Raw genomic sequence first — 23304 nt, forward strand, 5'->3', positions numbered from 1 at the left:
CAGACATGGAAAGAAGTGGACTTTTACAATGCATGGCATACCTTACTCTTAATAAATATTTGTTCCTTTTGTGTCCTTCCTTGCCTCTCCCTGCACACCCTGAGAGCACATCCTTGCCCCTTCAGAATCTTTCATCAACATCTTTCAGAGGATCCTTCCTATGTGAAGATGAACACAAGACAGTCGGTGTCCCAAGGCAAGACATGTTCTCACAGATTAATAAGCTGATGGAATCACCTGCCTGAAATGCATCAAGCTGCATGGAATGCTCTGGTGCGGGCTCTCCAGCTGCCTAGATAACTGTTCTGTCGTGTTTTGAAAAACCTTAGCTCTGCACTCTCATTTCCTTATCTGTATAATAACTGAAAGAGATTGGTCTCGCCAGAGTCTATAAAATGAACAGTGCAGATTGTTTCCTTTGATCTATATGGTGGGTTATGTTGATTTAACTGAATGTGTGGCTGACATTAAAGAATAAAGAATTTTCATGTAAAAAAGCAGATGTCACCTGTCCTATCCTTCTGAGCATTTGAATTTTGGCCTTCCCTGGCTTAAAGATCTGGAAGAAGTCTCTAGCCTTTCATATCTTGGCTCCTAGAAGATTCCCAAAGGGCTATTTGAGACATATTTAACACAGATTTCCTATTTATCTAAAAAAAATTTTTTCATATAGGATGTTTTATAATCCTTTACATTTTTTTTAAAAAAGCAATTGCTTAACAGGACAAGTCCTCCGAATCAGTACAAAAGTATCAAGTGCATATACATAAGAGATCAACAGCACTGAATAGCACTCAGCAGTAATAGTGGAAACTATGCCTTGGACTTTCAGAAAGGCTTTTGGGCACAAAATTAAATGAGGACTCTTCCAACTTTGGGAGGCCATTATTCCCAAATTGTGCTGTTCTTTCTGATAAATAATGAATAAGGCAGAAGAAGAGCTGGTTCTGCTTTGGATTTTTTTCACCCCTTATTTCAAATGAGTGGAAAAGATAAACAGCTTCCCTCATTTCAAAGCAAAAAAAAATCCTCAAAAACAAGCCACTGTTGCCTTGGGCCCTGGGACACAAGTCCTGAGGCTGGCTCTGGAGCCCTAGGCTCTGCCAAGGTCAAGTCTGCATACCTGGAAGTGCGAGGTGAGAGGCCACGTTGGCCACTGAAGGATTTTACACACAGTTTGTGAAGAAGCTGCAGGACACAGCCAAGGAACACTTGACCATCCAGGCCCTGTCTGAGTCCTAGTCCCAGGGGGTGAGCATGACCCATGAGCTTTCCTAAGAAGCCTGAAAACATCTCTGGTCCCATCCAGCCAGTCATTCCTGGTAGAGCCCCTCGAGGCCTGCAGACTTCATAGCCAGCTGACAGTTGACACTGGGGTTTTGCTTTGCTGGTGGTCTATTAGAGCAGGGTTCACAGGCCGGGGGTTGATCTCGGCTCAGACACATCACCCTGGAAGAAAAGCAGTAGTTGATGAGGCTGGAGACCACCACGTAGGACACAATGATTGTCCCTAACAGGGCAAGTGATATGAAGACCAAACCACAGAGGACACAAAGTAGTGTAACACCACCCACAGAAATGACCAGTCCTTCCAGTAACAGGATTCCCACAAGAGCAGCCAGGGAGCTGAGCACCACGAGGAGCAGGAAGAACCCAACAGGGACAGCAGACATGGCCACGAACACCAGCATGGAGAGGGCCAGGAAAGGATGCCTGTCCAAGTACTGGCCCACTGGAGACTTCGTGAAGGCAACCACCTTTGAGTTATTCTGAAAGGACTTTATCAGCAAAGAGAGCTTCCTCTGGAGCTTCTGTAAGTCCTTTGAGACACTTGAGGGCTCTTCTTTGGCCATCTTCAAACTCACTTTAATCTCTTCAGGGGTTAATTCTCCTACCAGCAAGTTCTCTGTAGTACACAGTCCAATCTTTCACGTTTCCCAGTCTCTTGCTGTCGCCGGCGCCGGCGGCCCGCGGCTCCAGCAGTGAGTGCCGGTGAAGGACGAAGAACCGCGCGCAGGCGGGAGGCCTGGCTTCTTCCTCCACCCCGGAGCCGCCGGCCCCCTTATTTATCTAAAATTAAAATTCAAACTTAGCATCTTTTATTTGATATAAAAACCTTAACCCTGAAACCAGACCACTGAGGGAGAGTCCCTGACTTCCTCTGACCTGGAATCATTCTCTTGATCATTATTCCAATTTGACGTAATTGACTGAGTGGTGTAAAGTTGTTCTCTTCTCTTTTACACATAACAAGCCTCCAAAGACTGGCTTTGAGAGCCAAATCTACACAGGATGGAGGAAGCCAGAAAAGTAGCTCACTTTGCCCAAAGGCACACAGCAAGTTAATCCCAGGGGTACTCTGAGGTTGGGATATAACCAGAACTTGAAAGCTCCTGATCAGCCAGTAAGTGCAAACTGGAGAGGGGGAAAAGCTTTTTGCTTTTCCTCGGCCTTTTTTTTTTCTTTGGATAATGAACCTTATTACATAAGAGTACTTTAGTGTTATTTAAGGGGAAAAAGTATGTGGAATATTCCCCTGTTGAAATTACAATCTGAGAGCAAACCAAGAATACTCAAGACACAGTGAAGGCAATGAGGCATGCTGGAACATTCCATGGATCCTTGTCATCTGAAGAAAAAGGAGGAATCTGAATTCAAGATTCTGCAATTTACTTTTAAAACATCTTTATCACCACCACCACCACCATCATCATGTTTTGCACACACAAAATGCTTTCATGTTTCATTCAAAAAAAAATTTTTTTAGACAGGGTCTCACTGTGTAGTTCAGGAAGGCCTTCAACTCACTATGTAACCCAGACTGGCCTTGAACTCACAGCAATCCTCCTGACAGCCTCCCAAGGGCCAAAAATATTTCTTAATTTCTGTCTCTGTGCTTAGTCCTAGGCCCTGGATTCTCCCAAAAGACATCAGCCCCTTTGACAAAACAAAGTAAGAAAATATATTTACTCAAAATACACAGAATGTTACTAAGTACTGGTCACCTCTCTAATACAGTATTTGACTTTCCTTCTTCTGTGGACATTTTACATCTTACCTCTCTGCTTTATTTTTTCTCCTTAACAGAGATATAGATATAGATATAGATATAGATAGGTCTTATGATCTTTGGTCTTATTTATCTTGTTTTCTGCCTGTCCCACAGAATGCAACTTCCATGTGGACAGGGATTTTATCTGTTTTGCTCATTGCTGTATTCTTAGTGCCTTAAACAGAAACATCTGCTGAATGATGAATGCCAAAAACCTCCTTTGTGAATAGAGTAAGAACCAGAAGTCAAACAGAAGGGGCAATTCCAGAAGTAAGCACACATCTACCCAGAAATCAGAACCTACATATTGAAAGAAGTAAACATGAACTGATCGCTCTCTCAAAACCTAGTTTTGTTCTTCTGTGTCCTATCCAACAGAGTTCAAAACAGTTCTTCCTCATTTCTTGATGTAAAAGTGGAAGCTGTACCAGGGAAGGGAGTCGGGGTTTGCTTCTGCGGCTGAAGTTGGGAGGCACCTGGGCCCACCCACACACCTGACAACAACCTAGAGATAGGAAGGATGGTTCTTGGTAATTACTCAGAGCAGGCCAGGTGGAGGGACCCAGCCAGATTACAAACGAAAAGAAAGAGTCTCCTTCTGGAGCTAATTCTTGCATCCTAGGGTTTGGCACACTCTTTTTTCAGGAAAGAGGACCACCCCTATTTCATGTTTACTAAGGTATAAGAATAGGACTTCCAAACAGGTCAGCAAACAGTCCAAATTCCAGGACAGGATTTCCAGGAAAAGAAAAACAAAATGGGAGTCAGGGGAGATGACAGCCTCCAAGACTTGTAAAGGGCAGAACCAAGTCTTTCTGGTCTTCTGATCATCAGGCAGCAGGGAAAGGAGCCTAATCTTGAACATCTGGATAGATGTAATATCATGCCACTGAATGTCACCACAGCCCTAAAGGTCCCCAGCAATCCTGAATGAGGTCTGGGAGGTGCCCCCTGCATCAGATACCCTGGTTAGATCATACTCCAATTATTCTGACCATATTTGGCAGTTCTGGGATGCTGGTAAGCCCGAAAATTGAGGAGCACAGATTGCCTGTTATCATCCAAACATGTGTACTCTTGCTCCAATGTCATTCAAACTTGAAACACAAGGTTTTCTGAGGTTAAGGTGATCATCCAGGGCCGTGCTATGTTGCTGATTGCTGTGTTCAGGTGGGGTACATTCTAGATGGCGAAGGTTCTTTTAAAATAAAGCTGGAGAGGCTCTGGGGACAATTCCATTTTGGCTTCAAACCTTCTTAACCTATGGGAATTTCTCCTCAGACCTGCTACTACTAACTTGTCCACCTCCAGCAAAATTCTCCCTTCAGTCAAAAGTCACCAGTTTCTCTCATCCATCTCACCATTTCCCAGGAGAGATAATTAACATTCAACCACAACAACAAATGCCTTTATTTGTTCTAGAGGGTTGACTGTGCGTCATGCTCTGACCCCCAAAGAAGAGAAGTATAGAAGTTATAGCTTTCACCATGAGCCCCTGGTTGTCACGGACTCCACCCTAGGAAAGAAAGTCAAGAAGGGCTTCTGTGTTGGCCAGCTAGTTGACCTTGGGCTCATTACCTTACTTCTTTGAGGTTTAACAATTCCTCATCTGTAAAATGGAGATGTAGTAGATCCTACTTCAGAGCTTCTTCGTTAGTCTTAAGTGAAATAATGCATGTAAAACTCTAGAACATAAGAATGTCCGCAATTGCATTAAGTAATTTAGCACAATTCCTGAGCCTTCTTGACCAAGGAAGACATTAACACACTCACAGTGTCTGGCTGGGGCAGTGGGTAGATTTGAGAATTCCTTTAACTGCTATGAACTTTCACACATATTGGGGTGATTGCAGTAGGATTGGAGTCTAGGATCTTGGGGAATTTAGCATAGCTACAGAGCAGGGCCATGAGGACCTGGTGTTGGAGAAGTAGGACTGATGTGGAGGGACTTGGGAAGGACTCAGACTGGGTGGAGGGATTTTGAGTTGTCTCCTTAAATGTACCCTGTCCCCTCTCTCCTGCCCACAAAAATACATAAATATAAGTAAGTTGACAAAGGTAGACTATGGCAGGACTGGGATAGCTTCATCGTTTTTGGCTCCCTCAGAAACATTTTTCGTTTCTTCCTGATAGTTTCCAGGTTGCTCCCCTTGGCCAGAACTGTCCCACCCCCAGCTGAACTGCAGAGGCAGCTCTAAAAATAGTGTGCCTTCACCGACCCCCTGGCGTGTAAATACATCTTTGTTCCTGGCTGGCATTTAATAACTGTACTTTATGGTAAAACAAAAGCTGTAATCAGAGCCCAACAATGGAAGCTGCAGTCAGCATGAACAATACTCAGAATTCCCATGGTGATCTCCCCCGTCCGCAGCTGTGAGAACCAGAAGTCTTATGCATGAATTCCATTCACAATTATTTGCCCAGTTGCACTGTGGCTTATTCGAATCATAGCTTTCCTGCCTCCTCAGTGGGGCTTTTGAGGGGATGAGAAGGGATGCCAAGATTGGACTCCAGCTAAGAGCAGGTGTACATGTAGAGGGAAGGCCTGGTGACACAGCCAGATTGCCTCAGGCTGGAGACTTCAGCAGCCATCTCTGCACCAGCACTTCATGCAAGAGTTCCTTCAGATAAAAGAGAGCATTGCACCTATTTCCTGAACTGAAGCTGCATCTTGCACATTCCAGGATAAGCCCAGCAGCTGTCTTCTGCTCCGAGGTCTGGACTCTTGGAGAAGAAAGTTCTTCAAGGGGGACTATGACAGGGGGTGTGAAGCCCTGATGCACGTAGAGTCATTAGAGGGCTTTAAAAAATTCAGTCAGAATCTCTGGTCACAGGAACTGGCATTGCTGTGATGTTTTTCCCTTTTTCTGTTTTATTTTAAGGAATAACTCATACATAAAGACTAGAACTCTTAAGTATAAAGCTCAATAAACTTGAGCAAGATACACCCAGAGCAAGATACACTTCCAACACTCCAAAAGGCTTCTTATGTCAACCAGAGGTAAACAATCTTCTGATTTTTATCATTGTAAATTGTTTTTCTATTCTTGAATTTCCATAATAATAACATAGTATGTTTTATACTCTTTTGGAGCTCTAATTTATTTTGCTCCACATTCTGTCTGGGAAATATATCTATGTCATTGTGTTGCACTGCTGTATAATATTCCATTTTTGTGGACAAATCAGTTATCTATTTTCCTATGGGTAGATGAGTTTCTGGTTTGGTGTTATTATGAATGAAGCTGCTATAAAACTTCCGCAACTCTTTGGTGAACTCTTTTTTTTCTTGCGTATCAAGCAGAATTGCTGAGTCATAGGATAAGAGGACACTTAACTTTATAAGTTCTTTCCCAATTTCACACTGGCATCAGCAGAGAATGACAGTTCCAGTTGCTCCATTTTCTCACCAACTTTTAAAGAATCTTATCTGCCTTGGTTTATAGATAAGAAATTGAAAAGGAAAAAAGAACCAAAGTCAAAAGAGGTTTCCACTTCTGGCCTAGGGTTCTTCATATGAAGCCTCTCATGTGATGCTTTGGATCTGTCTGCCTTCCTGTCAGAATGAGAACAGGTCTGGGCAGGGAACCTGGTACAATTTTCGCATGTTAGCACCACTCTGGAGGAAGCAGAAGGAACCGGCAAAGCTCCTCAGATGGCTCCAGAGAGAACAGAAGTGTTCTGAACCATAACAGCCCAAAGGCAGAGAGAGCTCAGAGCTGTAGCTGGTATCTGGAGAAGGCAGGAGAACAGCCATCAGCATCATGGGCGTCACCCAACAAAGCCAATCACCTTGTGTGGTCTTGCTACAGGCCTGCCACTTCTGGTCTCCTTAGCAGAAGCCTGGTCTCCATCCTGGCCTCCTGCCCCATATCAATTGAATGCCAACTGCTGAAAATCCTGACTCCTAACTGCCTTGTAAATCCATCAGTCCTATCTCACTATTCCTAACCTGGCCCAGGACCCACCATTTGTGCCTGGACTTCTCTCAAACCTTCCTTCCATGGCTTCCAGTTGCCTCAGGATAAGATCTGAACTCCTTAGCACAACTTTCCTCTGACTTCTTTTTTTTTTTTTTTTTTTTTAAACAGGGTCTTGTTGTGTAGTCCAGGCTGGCCTCAAACTTGCAATTCTCCTGCCTCACCCTCCTGAGCATGGTGATTACAGTCTTGTGCCACCAGGCCTGGCTTTCCTTTGGCCTCTGAGCCTTCACAGACTCTGCTTCAGACTAGTCTGGCAACCTGAGATTCTCACACCCAGACTACTCCCGTCTCCTATGCCTAGAAACAGTTTTATTGAGTATACTTGATATGTAATAAACTGCACATTTATAAAGAGTACAATTTGATGGGTTTTGACCTACAAATATATCTGTGTAAACATCACCACAATCAGGATACTGGACATATCTATCACGGTCAAAAGTGTCCTTCCTCTACCCCTTTATCATTTCTCCCACCTGTCTTCCCCACCCCAACTGCCACCACTTGTCTGTTTTCTGTTACTATAAGTTTGTGTGCATTTTCTAGAACTCTCTATAAATGACATCACATGGCAGATACTTTTGTGTGTGGCCTCCTTTGCTCAGCCTGTTTTGAGATTCATCCATGTGGCATGTATCAGTAGTTCATTCTATTGCCGAGTGGCTTTCCATTGTATGGATACATCATTGTTTGTCTATCCATTCACCGATTGATGGACTTTTGGTTGTTTCCCCTCCTACATTTTTTTTCATGTTGCTTCATCTGCCTAGAATGCCCCCCATCTGTCCCCTACCTCCTAGCTTCATCCAAATAAAATGTTTACACAGAAAGGCAAACACTGGGACTCCAGTCAGAGCTCATCATCTCTGAGAAATCCTTTTGAATTTTCAAGGATAAGTGGTCCTCTTTCCTCTGTGACCCCATTGTTCCCCACCTTTAAATTGTACTGGTGTCTGTAACTTTTAAATAGGGGACTCTGATTTCCTCATAAGCATGGGGCATGTCTTAATTTTCTCTGTAGCCTCAGCCCTGAGAGCTGTGCCCAAGATGTTGGAGAAGTCAAGGAACAGTGGCTTGATTTGGAGAGGCAGGCTCCTGCTAGAGGGTAAGGATATGAACCTGAGGGCCAATCTGGCTTCCCAGCTCTAGTCCTGGAAGGGACTGGAGACATGGAGGAGAGCCTGACAGGAAGCCCAGTGCAATACACTCATGTGAGCATAGTGGGCATCTACCCAGGGATTGCTTCTGGTAGCAGTCCCAGGTGACTTAAATCCAAGCCTCCAGGCTCAGCTTCAGATGTTGAGACTCTCATGGCCCCAGTGGGGCCTGGGAGAATAGAGCATAGATGGGGCATCAGTGAGCCCAGCAACAAGGGACTGGGGCCTGGAGTCCCACCATGGCTCCAACCTTCATTTTAGGTACACTCACATGGTCCTGACCCCTTAATTGCTATCTGCCTCCCAGTGCAGCATTCGGAACTTCCCAAGAAGCTGTCAGGAAAAAAAAAAAGCTGGAGGTTATTCAAAAATTTCATTGCAGAATTCCTTTTCTTTGATTTCTCTCTTGTCCATCACAGAAGTAAACTAAGAAAGTTCATCAGTATAGTTTTCAATCCAACATGGCAACCCATCAGCATTATTCAGAAAGCCTAACACTCAGAGACGGCAGTTCTGCACTTAGGTATGCCTTTGGTCATAAAGAGAGGGTAAGTATTATTTAGGAAAACAGCTTTAAAATTTTTTTTTAAATGACTAACCCTTTACAAAACCCCAAAATGATTCCATCTCTGTGATCTCAGCTTTTTGATCCATGGTGCTCAGGCAGAGGAATGCTGTGGATGCCAGACAGACCCGAGTTCAGTTGTACCACTTGCTAGCTATTTAACTTTGAGCCACTTGCTCAAGTGCTGAGCTCATTTTCTCATTGAACAACTGATCCCTCTGCCACAGAGAGGTTGTGACGATGGGGCTTAGCACATAGTAAGGGCTCAATAAGTGTCTTTCACAATGCTGTCTACTGGGCGATTATGGGAGACACGCCCTCACCCCTACCCAGTCCTGTTCATGGTTCATGGTCTGTGCTTCCTGACAATAAGTGAGCTCTCCTCTGGAAGCTCTCCCACTTATCCTGAAATGCCCTCATGCTCTTCATTCTGGTGCCCACATGCCGCCTCCCAGACTGTTTGTTCTGGATGCAGAGACCAGCCAGGGACTGGCAGGCTTGCCCATACGGTTCCTTGAAACAAAAGTTGCTCACTGAGTCATTGCTGGGAGAAGCCAGTGCATCCAAGCACCCACACAGACATGTCAGAGGTATAATGCCCCAGAGACAGAGTGCCAGGAACAGAGGGCACCATGAGGGTGCGGCCTTCATCAGAGGGAAATGGAGAAGGAACAGTGAAGGATTTTAAGTATGAAGGACAGGATAAGATCTCGGGGTAGATAAGCCCCCTGGACTCTATGACAAGTCTCTCTGGAAGCGAGGGGCCCATCTATCCACCAGTCACATTTTTCCTCGCCCAGTACAGGTGCTTTAGCCAAACCATTAAAAAGACTGTACTTCTGCCCCCTCACAATGTCCTTCAAGCCTGGTATGACTCCATCCACCTCCTCCAGAAATCCTTCCCTGGTCCCCAGCATGGGATGGGTCCCATCCCCCTGGCCCCACATTCTTTCCCACATGGCTAGTGGAGAGGACCACTCTGAACTTGTTGTCTTATTCTCGGAACATACCGTGCTGTGGAATGAACAAAACCTTTGTAATCAGAGAAGCAGAGTTCAAGTTCACATTCTGTCTTTAGCAACTGCTCGGTCTCAGTATCTTATAAAATCTCTGAGACACAGTTTCTACATTTGCTTGGTGAAGCAATACGACACATCTCATTGGATTGTGGTCAGTATTAGGGAAATGTAAAAGCACTCTGAAAAGAGTGACATTGAACAAAACATAGAAAAGTCTTGGCTGAAGTGTTAAGAAGACCTAGGGTAGAACCTTGGCTCTGTCTCCTACTGGTTGCCTGTCCCTGGGCAGGTTATCAAGTCTCTCTGGATTACTTTCCTCTTCTGTAGGCAGGGAGTTTAATACCTGGTATCAATGGGAAGGTCAAGTATGTTAAAAGATTAAGACCACAGTTGGCACATAGGAACCTGGCAGTGGGATGTTAGTGCCCCAGCCTCTTCACTGCCAAAAGACAGGGCTTTGGACATTGTAGCACATATGTATTTGTTGATTACCTGGATAATCCAATTACTGACTAACCAAATTAAAAGATAGATGGATAGGTGTGTGGGTAGGTAGGTGAGTGGGGAGTGGATGAAAAGATGGATAGATGGATTAGTGGATTCGTGGACGAATGAAAATCTGAGCACATGAGTGAATCAGTGACTCCATAACCAAACTAATAGCTTAATGAATCAAGGGGTAAATGGGTGCCTGAGTGAATGAACAATGCAAGGAGAAAGTGAATCCTGAAAGGAATGACAGGATAGATCTGGCAGTACCTGGCTGTTCCCCTGTGACCCAGAGACTGATCTCTTTCCACCTGGCCTTTGTGGTCTGAGGAAAGCACTAGTTACCTCAAAGGCCCCCCTTCAGTGGCAGGATGTCCCTGCCAAGTAACCAGGGTGTTATGGTTTAGAGCTAAAATTTTCCCAAGAGCCCCACGTATTCAGAAGTGGGACTTTTAGAAGGCGATTGGGTCGTGGGGAGGCTGATATTTTCATAGCTCAACATGCTGCTAGGAGGCAGGGCCTGATGGGAAGAGGTGGGTCCCTGGGGGTGTGACCTGAAGGATGCATCTCCCTACCTGGCTCCTCCTTTTGCTCTTTGCTTCTTGGATGGCATGGGATACATGGCTATCCTTTGTCTAGGCCCTTCCACCATGCTGTTTCTGCCTTGGAGCCAGCCAACTATGGACTGAACTGTGAGCCAAAATAAATTCCTCCTCCTATAAATTGTGGGTATTAGGCATTTTGTCCCAATGATGAGAAATCAACTAAGACTCAAGGTAACAAAGTTCCTGAAGACAAGCCTCATTGGGCTCCTTTGAAATGCACCTGGACCTATGTTTGTAACAAAAGCAGATGTACTAGTGCTATATGGACTAAAGGAAGGGCCCACTCTGACCTGCCAGTGAAAAAGCTCAGCTCAGTATTCTCCCATTGTGGGGTAGAGCTGTATCTTTGGCAGCCACTGACTTCCCTCAGTGGAAGAAGAGACATCATTTGCCTCCTTAGAGAGAATGCAACTGGCATCAGAAGCTGGGGAGCAGGTTAGAATACCAGGAAGTGGGAACCTGGAAATGAAACATGGCTCTGGTACTGCTAGTTGTGAACCCATGGTCCAGAGACAGAGCTGGCAGTCACAGCATTACTCTCAGGGCATGGAGCAAAGACCCACTGGAAGGCGGGCATGGTGGCACCTGCCTACAATTCCAGCACTCTGGGAGGCTGAGGTAGGAGAATTGCAAGTTTGAACCTAGCCTGGGCAACTTAGCAAGACCTTGTCTCAAAATAAAAAGGGCTGGCTCAGAACGTAGTTCAGTGCAAAGGGCCTGGGTTCAATCTCCAGTATCATAAACACACACACACACACACACACAAAGGCCCCTCAAGTGAGGAGCCATTAACAAGTGCTAGCTTCTCTCTCAAAACCATTCTGGGAGGCATCCAAGCAGTGTCAGCCCCTCTTTTCACCCTCATAGAGATAAAAGGGTCCCTTGCCATAGTTTGAATTTCCTCTGAAATTCACAAATCCCCAATTTCATAAATTGCTGGTATTTGGAGGTGTGGCCTGTGGGAGGTAATTGGGATTAGATAAAGCCATTAAGTTGTGATGTGGCTTTCTCAGAAGTAGAACAGCGACCTGAGCTGATTCATGCTTGTTCGGGAGGCTCTCACCAGATGCTGAGCTGATGCCAGCACCATGCTCTTGGATGTCTCCTAGAACTGGAGACCAAATAAACTTCTATCCTTTATAAGTTTCTGAGATATGCTATATTGGAGTGCTCTTCTAAGGCTTGAGAGTGACAGCTGAGCATCATAATACTCCTGTCCCACTTCTGTGGGCTCTCAGGATAAAGTTGAACTTCCAGTTCAGTTCAAGATTCCCATCAACCCTTTACAAATATCAGTCAGTTTTGTCATCCATCCACCTGCCAAGTTGCTGATTCTCTCCCCTAGACCCTTTTGTTTCTTTGTGTCTAGACTTTTACCACTTCTTAAGGCAATGAAGCCACTGTGGACTAGTCATTGCCTCTTCACTCGTGAACATACAAACAGGCAGGAAAAAACCCCAGCTACCACGTGGGCCAGATCTTATTTGAGATCCAGGGAGAGACCTTGCTTTACAAATACGATCTCTCTCCAGATTGCTCAACCTTACCAGTGTGTGTCCAATTTTACAGATGAGAAAGGTGAAGCTCATTACCCTAGGAAGTGAAAGAGCTGAGACTCAAGGCTTACATTTCCTGCCATGCCAACCCAGATGGTCTAAATAGACACAACAGTGTGCTGAACTTAACAAAAACACCCATACACTCAAGAAATCAACAAATAACAAATGCTGGTGGGGTTGTGGGGAGAAAGGAACCCTTCTCCATTGTTGGTGGGAGTGCAGACTGGTGCAACCACTGTGGAAATCAGTGTGGAGATACCTCAAAGAACTAGGACTAGAGGTCCCATTTGACCCAGATATTCCCCTGCTGGGTACCTTCCCCAAAGAATTAAAAGAATCATACCACAGGGCCGGAGATTTAGCTCAATGGTTTTGCCGCCTGCTGTGCAAGCGCAAGTACCTGAGCTCGATCACTGGTACCAAAAAAAAAAAAAGTACATCAAGAATCATACCACAGCGATATATGTGCACCCATGTTCATGGCAGCACAGTTTGTAATAGCTAAAGCTTGGAAGCAGCCCAAGTGCCCATCAACGGGAAGCTGAATAAAGAAAATGTGGTTTTTTAATAAAATGGAGTACTACTCAGCCATAAAGAATGAAAAACTAGAGTCATTTATAGCTAAATGGATGCATATCGAGGCCATACTCTTAAGTGAAATAAATAGGACACACATGTGTAAATACCAAATAGTTTCTCTAGTGTGAGAAACTGATAGTGTAAATAAGGGTTAAACTGATTAAAATGAATAATTGATAGTTTGAAATAGGAAAAAAGGTCCAAAGATGAAGGAGTGAAGGGAGAGGAAGGGGAAAGGAAAAACTATGAGAAAAGAAAAAAAATGGAAATGAAATCTATGTAAATAGGGAAAGGGGGAGGGGGGGAGGGGCGCACAGGTAATGGGGAAAAAAATAAGAACCAAGATCCATCATGTACAGGTGCAAACACCCAAGGATAAATGTAAACGAATTGTATACCTAAAATGTACCAATAAAAGAACAACAACAACAAAAACCACCCATACACATTCACACGCACGTGCACATACACACACACAAACACATCCCACACCCCATTTCATTTTAATGTCAATGCGGCATACAGAAATTCTCCAGTGGGAAAATAGAACAAACCCTTGCTCATCAAATCAAAGAGTAATATCATCAAATCTCTGTGTGTTTATCTAATTTACCTGCATGAAAAGGATCCTTTCACAAAGTATTAAGAGTTAATGATATCATTGCTTAGCACATTGGGGCTCAAAAATTATGACTGCATTACAGTTGTTGTTACTACTTGGGATAATCAATATCTTTCAGTTTGGAAAAAACAGCAGACTCTCTATTGGCTACTTTCTAATTGGGCTTAAAACCAGTTAAAAAAAATTGCTGGCTGAAGTAGGAAATGAATTGAAATTAATTGAGTTCAGTGGTGTTCTCAAGGGCATGGTGAAGAGGGTTGAGGGAATGAGACAGGTTAATCTTCCAGCCCTCTGATTGATGATCAGGAAAGCAATTGGTGCTGCTTTGGAGTCCTCAGAGTGACTGTTATCATAAGGAAGGTGGAAAGCATCCTTCCAGGGACTAAACTCCAGGCCTCGTATCCACACAAGTAATCATAGCCCATGCCACCAGTCTTACCCAAGTCTAAGTCCAAATGTGTTTTTTTTTTTCGATTTTTCCCTCCCTCTTCACAGTGTTTATCTTCTTAGATTTTAAATAAAAAATAACTCAAAACAGAATATGAAGAAGAAAGTGAAAATCACTTGCAAATGCCACCTTTCAATAATTATCACTCAAAAAATGCCAAACATCTTTCCAGTTACCTCTATACACAGATACATTTAACTATAGATAAAGCTAAGTGACTTTATAAATTTTCTCATGTTCTATGTACTTCTTTTTCAAAAACTTTTTTTTTAAATTGTGAAAGTATACAGAAGGTTTCAAAGGTAGTATGAAGAAGCCCCTTGCTGTGCCCTTCACTCTGGTTTCTTCTAATGGTTACTTCTTATACAATTGTAATACAATATCAAATCCAGAAAGTTGACATCGATACAACGTGTGGATAGCTCTACCAGATTTCATCACACCATATATAACTACTACATCAAACAAGACACAGAACTATCTTATTACAAAGTTCTTTCTTGTGTTACTCATTTATAGTCACAATCACCCTTCTCCCCACCCCAACATCCTTAACCCCACAGAAACCAATAATTTGTTTTACATGTCTATAATTTTGACATTTTGAAGATTAAAACATGGAATTATTTGATATGTGAACTTTTGAGATTGATCTTGAGATTCATCAGTTATTACATATATTAACAATTTATTCCTTTTTGTTGCTAAGTAGTATTTCTATGATATGAATATAGAGCAGTGTGATTAATCATTCGCTTGTTGAGGGATATGCGTTCCCAATTTGGAGCTATTACAAATGGAGATGTTATGAACAGGTATTTTCCTTTCTTTGTTATAAATGCCCACAAGTGAAATTTCTGGGCCACCTGGTAAATATACATTATTTTTAAGAAACTGAAAAATTATTTTCAAGAGTGACCATGCCATTTTGCATGAATTGTGTCTGTGCTTCTATTTTTGTTTTCCCTATGGGTAACCCATCATTACTCTCTAGCTGTTTTGAAGATACTTTGTCTTACATGTTTGTCTTTAGTTTTCAGAAGTTGGTTAAGATAATTCTCAGCATGAGTTCCTCTGGACTTATGCGCCTTGGGGTTCACTTAGCATAGTTATGTCTTTTGCCGGATCGGTGACACTTTCGTCACTATTTTTTTGAATGTCTTTCAACTCACTTTCTTTCTTCTATTCTTTTGGCCTCTGATGACACATTTTTATAGTTCTGTGAGTCCTTTAGGCACTATTCATTTTATTTTTCAACTTATTTTTTCTCTTTTGTTCAGACTGGGTAGCTTCTATATTTCTCCCTTCAATGTCATGATTCTTTGATCTTTTCCATCCATTTAGTTTTTAAATTTTTTATTGTTTTTCAGCTCTAAAATTGCCATTTGATTGTTCTTTGAATCTTTCAATTATTAATTGAGATTTATAGTGCTTGCTTCGCCAGCACATATATTAATTGAGATTTATATTTGTGTGTTGAAAATTTTTTCATTTATTTCAAGCACTTTTTTTTGGTACTGGGGATTGAACTCGGGACCTTGCGCTTGCAAGGCAGGCAGCGGAACCTTCGAGCTAAATCCCCAGCCACACTATTGAAGCATTTTTAATCACAGCTCTTTTAAAACATTTGTCAGGTGGTTGGAGATTTAGCTCAGTGGTTTGGTTGCCTGCCTCAAAAGCATGAGGTCCCAAGTTTGATCCCTGGTACCAAAAAACATAAAACAAAATAAACAAAATAAAATCTTTGTCAGGTAATTCTAAATCTGTGTCATCTTATGTCTTTTGATTGTCTTTCTTCATTCAAGTGAAGATCTTTTTGGTTCTTGGTATGATTCGTGATTTTTTAAATTGAAATCTGGATGTTTGGAAGGAATATTAAAGGACTCTAGCTTTTATTTATCTTGTGTTTTAATAGGTCTTCAGTAACACCACTCTGGCAGGTAGCAAAACTCTGCCTTGTTACTATGAGGGAAAGGTGGACTTCCGAGATCTCTACTTGGCCTCCATCACCACGGGAGGCTGGGGGGCTCCTTACTGTTGCTGGGCAGATGTGGAAGTTTCAGCTCTAAGCTTACACTGCCTTGGCTAACACTGATCAGCAGTAAAGTCCTAGCTTTCTATTCTCCCTGCTGTGACACCTCCCCAGTTAGGAGCCGGGGAGAGATGTCATAATCTCTGGATGGCAGTGAAAGTCTAGGCTTTCTGAATATTGTCCAGCAACATTGTGCAGTGAGATGGGGGACTTGTTACTGCAAGCCTTATCTTCCCACTTGGCCTGCTCCGACAACATCCCAGTGAGTGGGAGGGGCAGGGAAGTGTAGAATTAGAGCATCTCATTACAGCCTGGCAGTGGTGGAAATCTGTTGTGTGCACTCAGCTTTTCTCGCTTGAGTGGAGGTGGGGCCACAGTTTTCTGTGGTGTTTGGCTGGAGTAGAGCAACTACTATCTAAAAGTTGTGCTGCTTGGCTGCTCTTTTCATGATCCTTTAATTAGAGAGAACAGGATTTTCTTGGAGCTTTCTTTGTCTGCACCCACTGGTGTTTCCAGGTAGCCAGCTTTCCCAGCAAGCATTCTGGAACGTAAGTTTAAAAAAAAAGCCAGGGAGCTCACTATCATGTTATTCCTTGGATCCAGAGGCCTCTAGCCAATCTGCCTTACAAAGTCTTCTTATATCTGTTTTATGCATACTATCTTGAGTATTTAGCTGTACCTAAATATGTATGTGGAACTTAAGATATATTTATGTCCCTTTTTAAAAACTCATTGTGAGCTGTACATTTTTTTGCATGTCAATAAGTACAGATCCACCTTAACAAGTTCAGGTGAGTGGATGTCCTATGACCTGCTTGATTAGTCCTTTACTAATGGACAATTTGGTTATTTACAAATTTTTTCTAATAAGTAATATGCCAAAAATCATATTAATATACCTTTGTGTGCTTTAATAAATATTGTAGAATACCAAGTACAGGGTAAACAAATTTTGAAGGCTTTTGATTTTCTAGAAAGTTTGTGGGTTTATGTTCCATCCAAAGTGCCCATATTCCCCTACTTTACCATCCCTGGGTCTTACTACCTTACTGTTCCCAAAGATCATATTCACTCTGTGGTTACCCCTCTCACTCTTTTCAACTTCCAATCCTTCTCACGATAATCTGGCTCTGGCATACATACAAACTGTAGCTGTGAACCAGCTGTGAATCTAGCGTGATCTTTACCTTAAACTGCAGATGGTAGCTGTCCTCCACAGCTGCTCTGCTCCAGATAGACATTCAAGGGAAGGAGTGAGAAGACAGAAGGCTAGAAGTTGAAAGACTTCCTGCACCCAGAGTCTGTGCTTGTGCAATCCCTGGCATCTACGGAAGGTAAAAAGAGAGGAATCACCACATACTTTTCCTTAGAGCCTGAATAGCAAACTGGGGCACATCCAACTTCATGGAACCCTAGCATAGTCATTAACTTCCAAGTCTCATCACATGTAGGGCTTTAACTGAGAGGAATTCAGTCTTTTTTTTTTTAATGTGAGACATTGCTATTGTTTGAATGTGGCTTTTCCCCACCAAAATCCATATTGAGGCTTAGTTCCTAAAGTAATGGTGTTAAGCAGTGGCAGGGACTTTAAGAGGCATTTAGGGTCATGAGGGATTTCCCCTCATCGATGGATTAATTTTGTTCTTGGGTGTGGGATTATCTTTTGCCTAAGTGGGTTATCATAGTGGGTCAGCTACTCTCCCCTACAAGTGCCCACTCCCCCTTCAGATTTTCTGCAATGCATAGAGCAACATGAGGCTTCACCAGAAGCTGAGAAGATACTGGTGCCTTTGGAACCTCCAGAACTGTGAATAGAAAGAAACCTTTTTTCTTTATAAATTACCCAGTCTTGGGTGTTCTGTTATAGCAATAGAGAATGGACTAAGACAAATATGTAAAAAGGATTTCATTAAAGAGGCACAGAAAGGATTTACTAGGCAGAATTTTTAAATTGTGCACTCAAAGAATAGAGTGTAGAGCCTCAAGAGAGAAAGGTACCACAAAAATAACTTTTAAAATATATAATTTTATGTACCTCCAGGGAACTAAGTTAATTGTAACTATTTAAAAATAGTCCTTCTTATAGACCTTGCAGTGTTCATCAGCATTTCTGATGATAAAGAAATAATGGGAGTTTATCCTGCATCTAACGCAAAGTCTTCTCTGTGCTCTTTAAACTCAGAGAGGACTGTTGAATCCTGAGTAGCAATGGTTGATTCTCAAAGAGAGAACCTTTCACATGTTCAAAAAAATCTAGTATTGACAGACACCGCCCCATCCCCCCCCCCATACACACACTGTAGCCTGAGAAGCCCATTCCTCTTCAATCCTGGGTGACAAAGTCTTCACATGTAGTAGTCAGCTGAGGAGCATGTGAAGCATGACATTGGTGAGAGTGGCCATTCCACCCACCTATCCCCTTCCACAGAAGATTTTGATCCATTTCTCACTCCCTGTAGGCCTAACCAGCCCTGGCTGTAGATCTCAGCACTGGGTGTCAGGCAGAGCTGCTGCCATCCTGGTGTCAACTGTTCTGGCTTTCCTAGCACCAGGCCCATTTGGTGAAAGAGGGAAGCAGAGCAGTCCAGTCATGGAGTCTGCCACTGTGTCTTACCACGCCCATAGATAGAGTTCCAGAAGGTGTCCAATGTGCCCTTGGCCTCAGTCTCCATGACATGTTCCACAGGATTAACAAATGCCAGCTTTCTGAGGGATTCTCCAGTGCACACAACTCCCCTTGAGCTCTGTCCCCAGGTGAGGCCTTGGTTTGGCCCAGCTCCTTGCTCCCTGGCTGGCAGAGGCTCCCTCCTCTTGCCCTGCGTGCTCTGCTCCTGCCCTCCTCCATTGCTACTTAGTCTCATTAGCATCTTCCTTCCCCTGGGTCCTGCCTCTAGTGTAGGTGATGAATCAGGAGTCCACGTCAGGTTCTGGGGTGCAGGGCCCAAGAGGGAGGGACACTCACAAAGATCTGTATCCAGAACAGACCAACAAGCAACACCCGGACCTTCCCCACCTTGTAGGAAAAGCTTTGGTTAGCAGATCTCTCAGATATTATTGTGCAAAAGGAGGTACCAGCTCCTTCCTAGCTTCAGACAACATAAGGAAAGAACTTCACTTAGTATCTGGACCTCTGGGTACATTAAGATGTGTACTTTTTTCAATGTATTTATGGGGGCTTGGCATGATTCTGTGTTCAACCTGGGTGGAGTGGATGGGGCTTGGGTTGGAGGGGTAGGTAATAAACAAATACAAATTCAATATGAATGATCATGGTACAATAGTACCATATGAATGACTGTACAACAGTACATATGAATGACTATGGTACACTGAAGGTGAAAGTCAAGCTGAGCAAAGGAGATTATGGCTACAGAGGAGAGGAGGGTGTGGCTCAGCTTTGCCTCGTGGACAAGGTGATGGTTGTGCACACACCTGTAGGAGGTCACAAGTGAAAGCCCAGGCTGAGTTGTTTGTAGGAACAGCATCTTCAAGCCCTTGAGAAGCAATAGCTTAGTTTTTAGGCACTAAAAAGCCATGGCCTGGTTCTAGGAGCCTTTACAAATAACTAAAACCAGAAAAAAAATAAAAACTATTAACTCCCCTCCTGCCAAAACCCAACAACCTGATAGGGTCTGAAGATGAGCCTTGGACACCACATAGTAAACACATAAGTCATCCTACGTATTAAGGGCATTTTTAAAATTCATAGCCACAACTTGAAATAAAGGTACAAGTATTCATTCTGTGTCTTAGGCCTCACATGGCAGTAAAGATTCCTCTCATGAGGGGCAGCTTTCACATTAGGACAGGTGGAGGAACAGGGTGACACCCACACTCCTCAAACCAATCACACCTCGTCTTCCCTCAAGATGAGTGCAGCTTCCTCATTTTCCCAGATGACTCAGTGAGGCCACCACTGTCTACTGCTAGAGAGATGGTGGCTTTGATGACTCTCTTTCCATTGGAGAGAGCTTGCTTCCCCCCAACCCCAGCAAGACTAGACTGGATAGTAAACCATCAGAACTTTCTTTTCTTCTGCTGAGAAAGTCTTTGGCTACAGATTCGTATATAGTACCAAAGAATAAAGAACACTTTCAAGGTTCTAGCTGTGAATAAGCAGTCTGTCCATTAATCTATGTGTGTGCTCAAAGTCTGCTCTGTGGACTGGTACCAGGGCCCAAACATTTATTATCTGTTCTCAGTGGGATATTTGTAAAAATGGAAAGTAAGCATTTAGGAACAGTTATAGCATTTTGACATTGCCACATGCAAATGCATGATCAGTGGGCATTTATTTTAAGTTTTTGTTTTTCTACTTATTTTTCATTATATTTCATGGAAGTGTCATCTGAAATGGATTGTGGGGTTGGCTCCCATTATACACAAGCATTGTCTCTGATAGCTGTGAAAGGCTTAGGGATCAAGAGCCTTAGGGGCCTGGGTAAGGTGGTGCACACCTGTAATCCCAGCACTCGAGAGGCTGAGGCAGGATGACTGCCACAAGTTCGAGGCCAGCCTGACTAAAGTGAGACCCTGTCTCAAAAAAACAAAAACAAAACAAAACGAAACCAAAAAAACCTTAGGGACTTGGAGGACTGACTTCCAGGAGACAATCTTTCCTACATAAAAAAGTTCTCTGGCTTTCTGTCCCTTCTCTCCCCTTCCTCCCTGCCCTTGGTACTACAATTTTTGAAATTTTGGAATGATTCAGGGCATTTCATTCTGAGGAAGAAGTTTAGAGGAAAATTTACAGTGACACTAAGATCCTTTTGGGAGATTTTCCCAAGCAGAGGGATACCAGGAGGAACTTTCCAAAGTATCTTTAACCCAAGCCTGGAGGAGCTAAGCACAAGAAGAGAGAAGAGGTAGGGCAGGGGCATGAAGATGCAGTCCATACTGATGCCACAAAATAAGCCCAAGGGGGAGAAGGTGGGAAGAGAAAGGTACACTAAAGGAGAACCCAAAGAAGCTCCCCAGCTTCCTCAGGGAAAAAAAGGCTGTCTTCAGCAGGAGTAGTAGGTGGGCTTTTCCAGAGCTTCCCACTGACCCCCTCAGGCCACCACAATGGGCTTCCCAGGCCTCATTCACTCAGAGAATTTTGGAGATTTTCCAGCCCAGTGAGCCATGGGTTTAGTGATATTTGCAAGTATCTTTTGAGTCCCAAACTTTCTTTTTCAGTTATTATAATGGGGGCATCAGCTAATTAGCCAACGTTTGAGCACTGCTACATGCTGTGTAGCATTGTGAGTGCAGACATTCTGCAGGCAAAGCACTGCATTGTGGAGCCAGCAATAAGCAAGCTCAATCCAGAGTGGCCAGCACCAGGAAGAAAATCTGAGAAAGGAAAGAGTCAGAGCCAGAATGCACATGTCTGGTGGCATGTAGTGCCTCACCTTGTCACCATGTCTGATGGCTCTCCAAGGGGACTCACAATATGTGATACAGAGGAAGAGTGATCAGAACTGGAAATCCTTCTTCTTAGAGAATTATGAACAAGCCACACATGACAAAGGTGAGACGTGGTCACATCTGTCACTGGATCTGCTAGGAACATGTGTCTCAGGGAAAGCCCTATAGAAGCCTGAGAGTGCCAAGGTACACATGTTAGTCCTAATGTCATGCTTCTCTGTTTACCCTGCCATGGTGTATCCCATTAATTCTTTGGGGAAGCTTCTGGAGAACTTTGTGACTCTGGCTTATTCCTCTTGGTTATGCCTAGTTCCTGTGGAGTAGCATTTCTCCACTATCATTTACGCAGTGACCAAGGATGAAGTCTGCTAGCAGTCTTGTGGTATAACCTACAGGGTACCAGAATATGCCAACCAGTATCTATCAGGCTGTAGCACAATTGCTTTGTATGCAGGAGTGGATAAGTGAATGCCTCTGCCCCTTTGCGTGTCCCACCATGTCACCTGGGCATGAGCACAGCTTGTATCCATGACACTGTCAGAGTTTCTCGGAAAATAATTTCCTCAGATCCATGGAGCTGCTTCTCACTGAGCTCAGGCTCAAATACAGTGACCAGGCAGTTAGGCAGCGAACACCGTCCAACCATCCAGCCACTCACAGCCCTCCTTGGAGGCTCCTTTCCTCCCTGCAAATGAGCTCACACATTAATTGACACCTGCAGGCTGATTCAGCCTTGCTGGCTCACGAGGCACACCTGCCCCTTTTCTCTTCTCTATATGATTAACTCAACTACATGACAGCAAATCCTTTCATTTTCACAGCACTTTACACATCAGCCTGCATTAGTTACCTGTGGTGGCTATAACAAATTACCCCCAAACTTGGTCATTTAAAACAACCTACTTTCTAAGTCAAGATGTTGGCAGGGCTGGTTCCTTATGAAGTCTCGAGGGGAGAATACGTATCTTGCTTCTTCTTTTTTTTTTTTTGGTACCGGAGATCAAACTCAGGTCCTTGCGCTTGCACAGCAGGTGGCGAAACCACTGAGCTAAATCCCCAGCCCCGTATCTTGCTTCTTGTAGCTTCTAGGGATTGCTCACTTTACCCAGCTGTGGCCACATCGCTGTAGGGTCTGCTTCTATTGTCTTATTGCCTTCTACTCTCTGATCTCCTGCCTCCCTCTTATACCCTGTGAGTATGTCAGGCCCATCTAGATACTCCAAAATAATCTTCCCATCTCAAGATCCCTAACTTAATTACATCTACAAAGTCCCATTTGTTATGTCAAGTAATGTCTCAGGTTCCAGGAATTAGGACACATATCTTTGGGGGCATTATTCTGCCTACCACCCCTCCCCAGGTGTCCCCTCACTCTGTCTCCACAATGGCTCTGCATGGATGAGAAACAGGCTTAGGGAAGTCAGGCAATTTGCTAAGAGTCACCTTGCTAGAAAGTGGTGAAGAAGCAAGGATAGAATGCAGAGCTCTCCGATCCTAACTTAACTGAACAGATCATACAATAGAGGAGGACAAGGCACAGCAATTCAGAAAAGGCCTGCTGCCCTCCTTCCCTCCCTCATGCTTGCTGCTCCTCCAGCATGCCAGGAAGGCCTTTGTTCCTGCTGCCTTCTTCCAAGGGATAAGAGCTGAGTGTTTGTCTGAGCACAAAAGGAACACCTGCAGGCTGTCCCAGTTCAAGAAGTGACCCACATTAGAAGAAAAGAGCCAAGCAGGCCACAGCAGGGTCCAACTTTTCCTCTCTGTGCCAGCCTTTATGGCAGTCCA

At 43.7% G+C, this 23304-nt stretch overlaps 1 long non-coding RNA gene and 1 pseudogene across 1 annotated transcript in view; one reads left to right on the forward strand and one right to left on the reverse strand.

The window, feature by feature from the left end:
* Positions 1-23304, forward strand: part of LOC110347814 (uncharacterized) — a 139050-nt gene that overhangs the window by 98350 nt on the left and 17396 nt on the right. Inside the window, exon 2 of the long non-coding RNA XR_015440582.1 lies at positions 5935-6053. This is a non-coding gene — a long non-coding RNA (uncharacterized LOC110347814). The remainder of the gene's footprint in view (positions 1-5934; positions 6054-23304) is intronic.
* LOC101704748 (lipid droplet assembly factor 1 pseudogene) lies at positions 1261-1909 on the reverse strand (annotated as a pseudogene).

This window comes from Heterocephalus glaber, unplaced genomic scaffold (genome assembly GCF_053883595.1).
Source record: "Heterocephalus glaber isolate CG9 unplaced genomic scaffold, H.glaber_assembly_v1.0 deba00001497, whole genome shotgun sequence".
In the NCBI taxonomy this organism is placed as follows: domain Eukaryota; kingdom Metazoa; phylum Chordata; class Mammalia; order Rodentia; family Bathyergidae; genus Heterocephalus; species Heterocephalus glaber.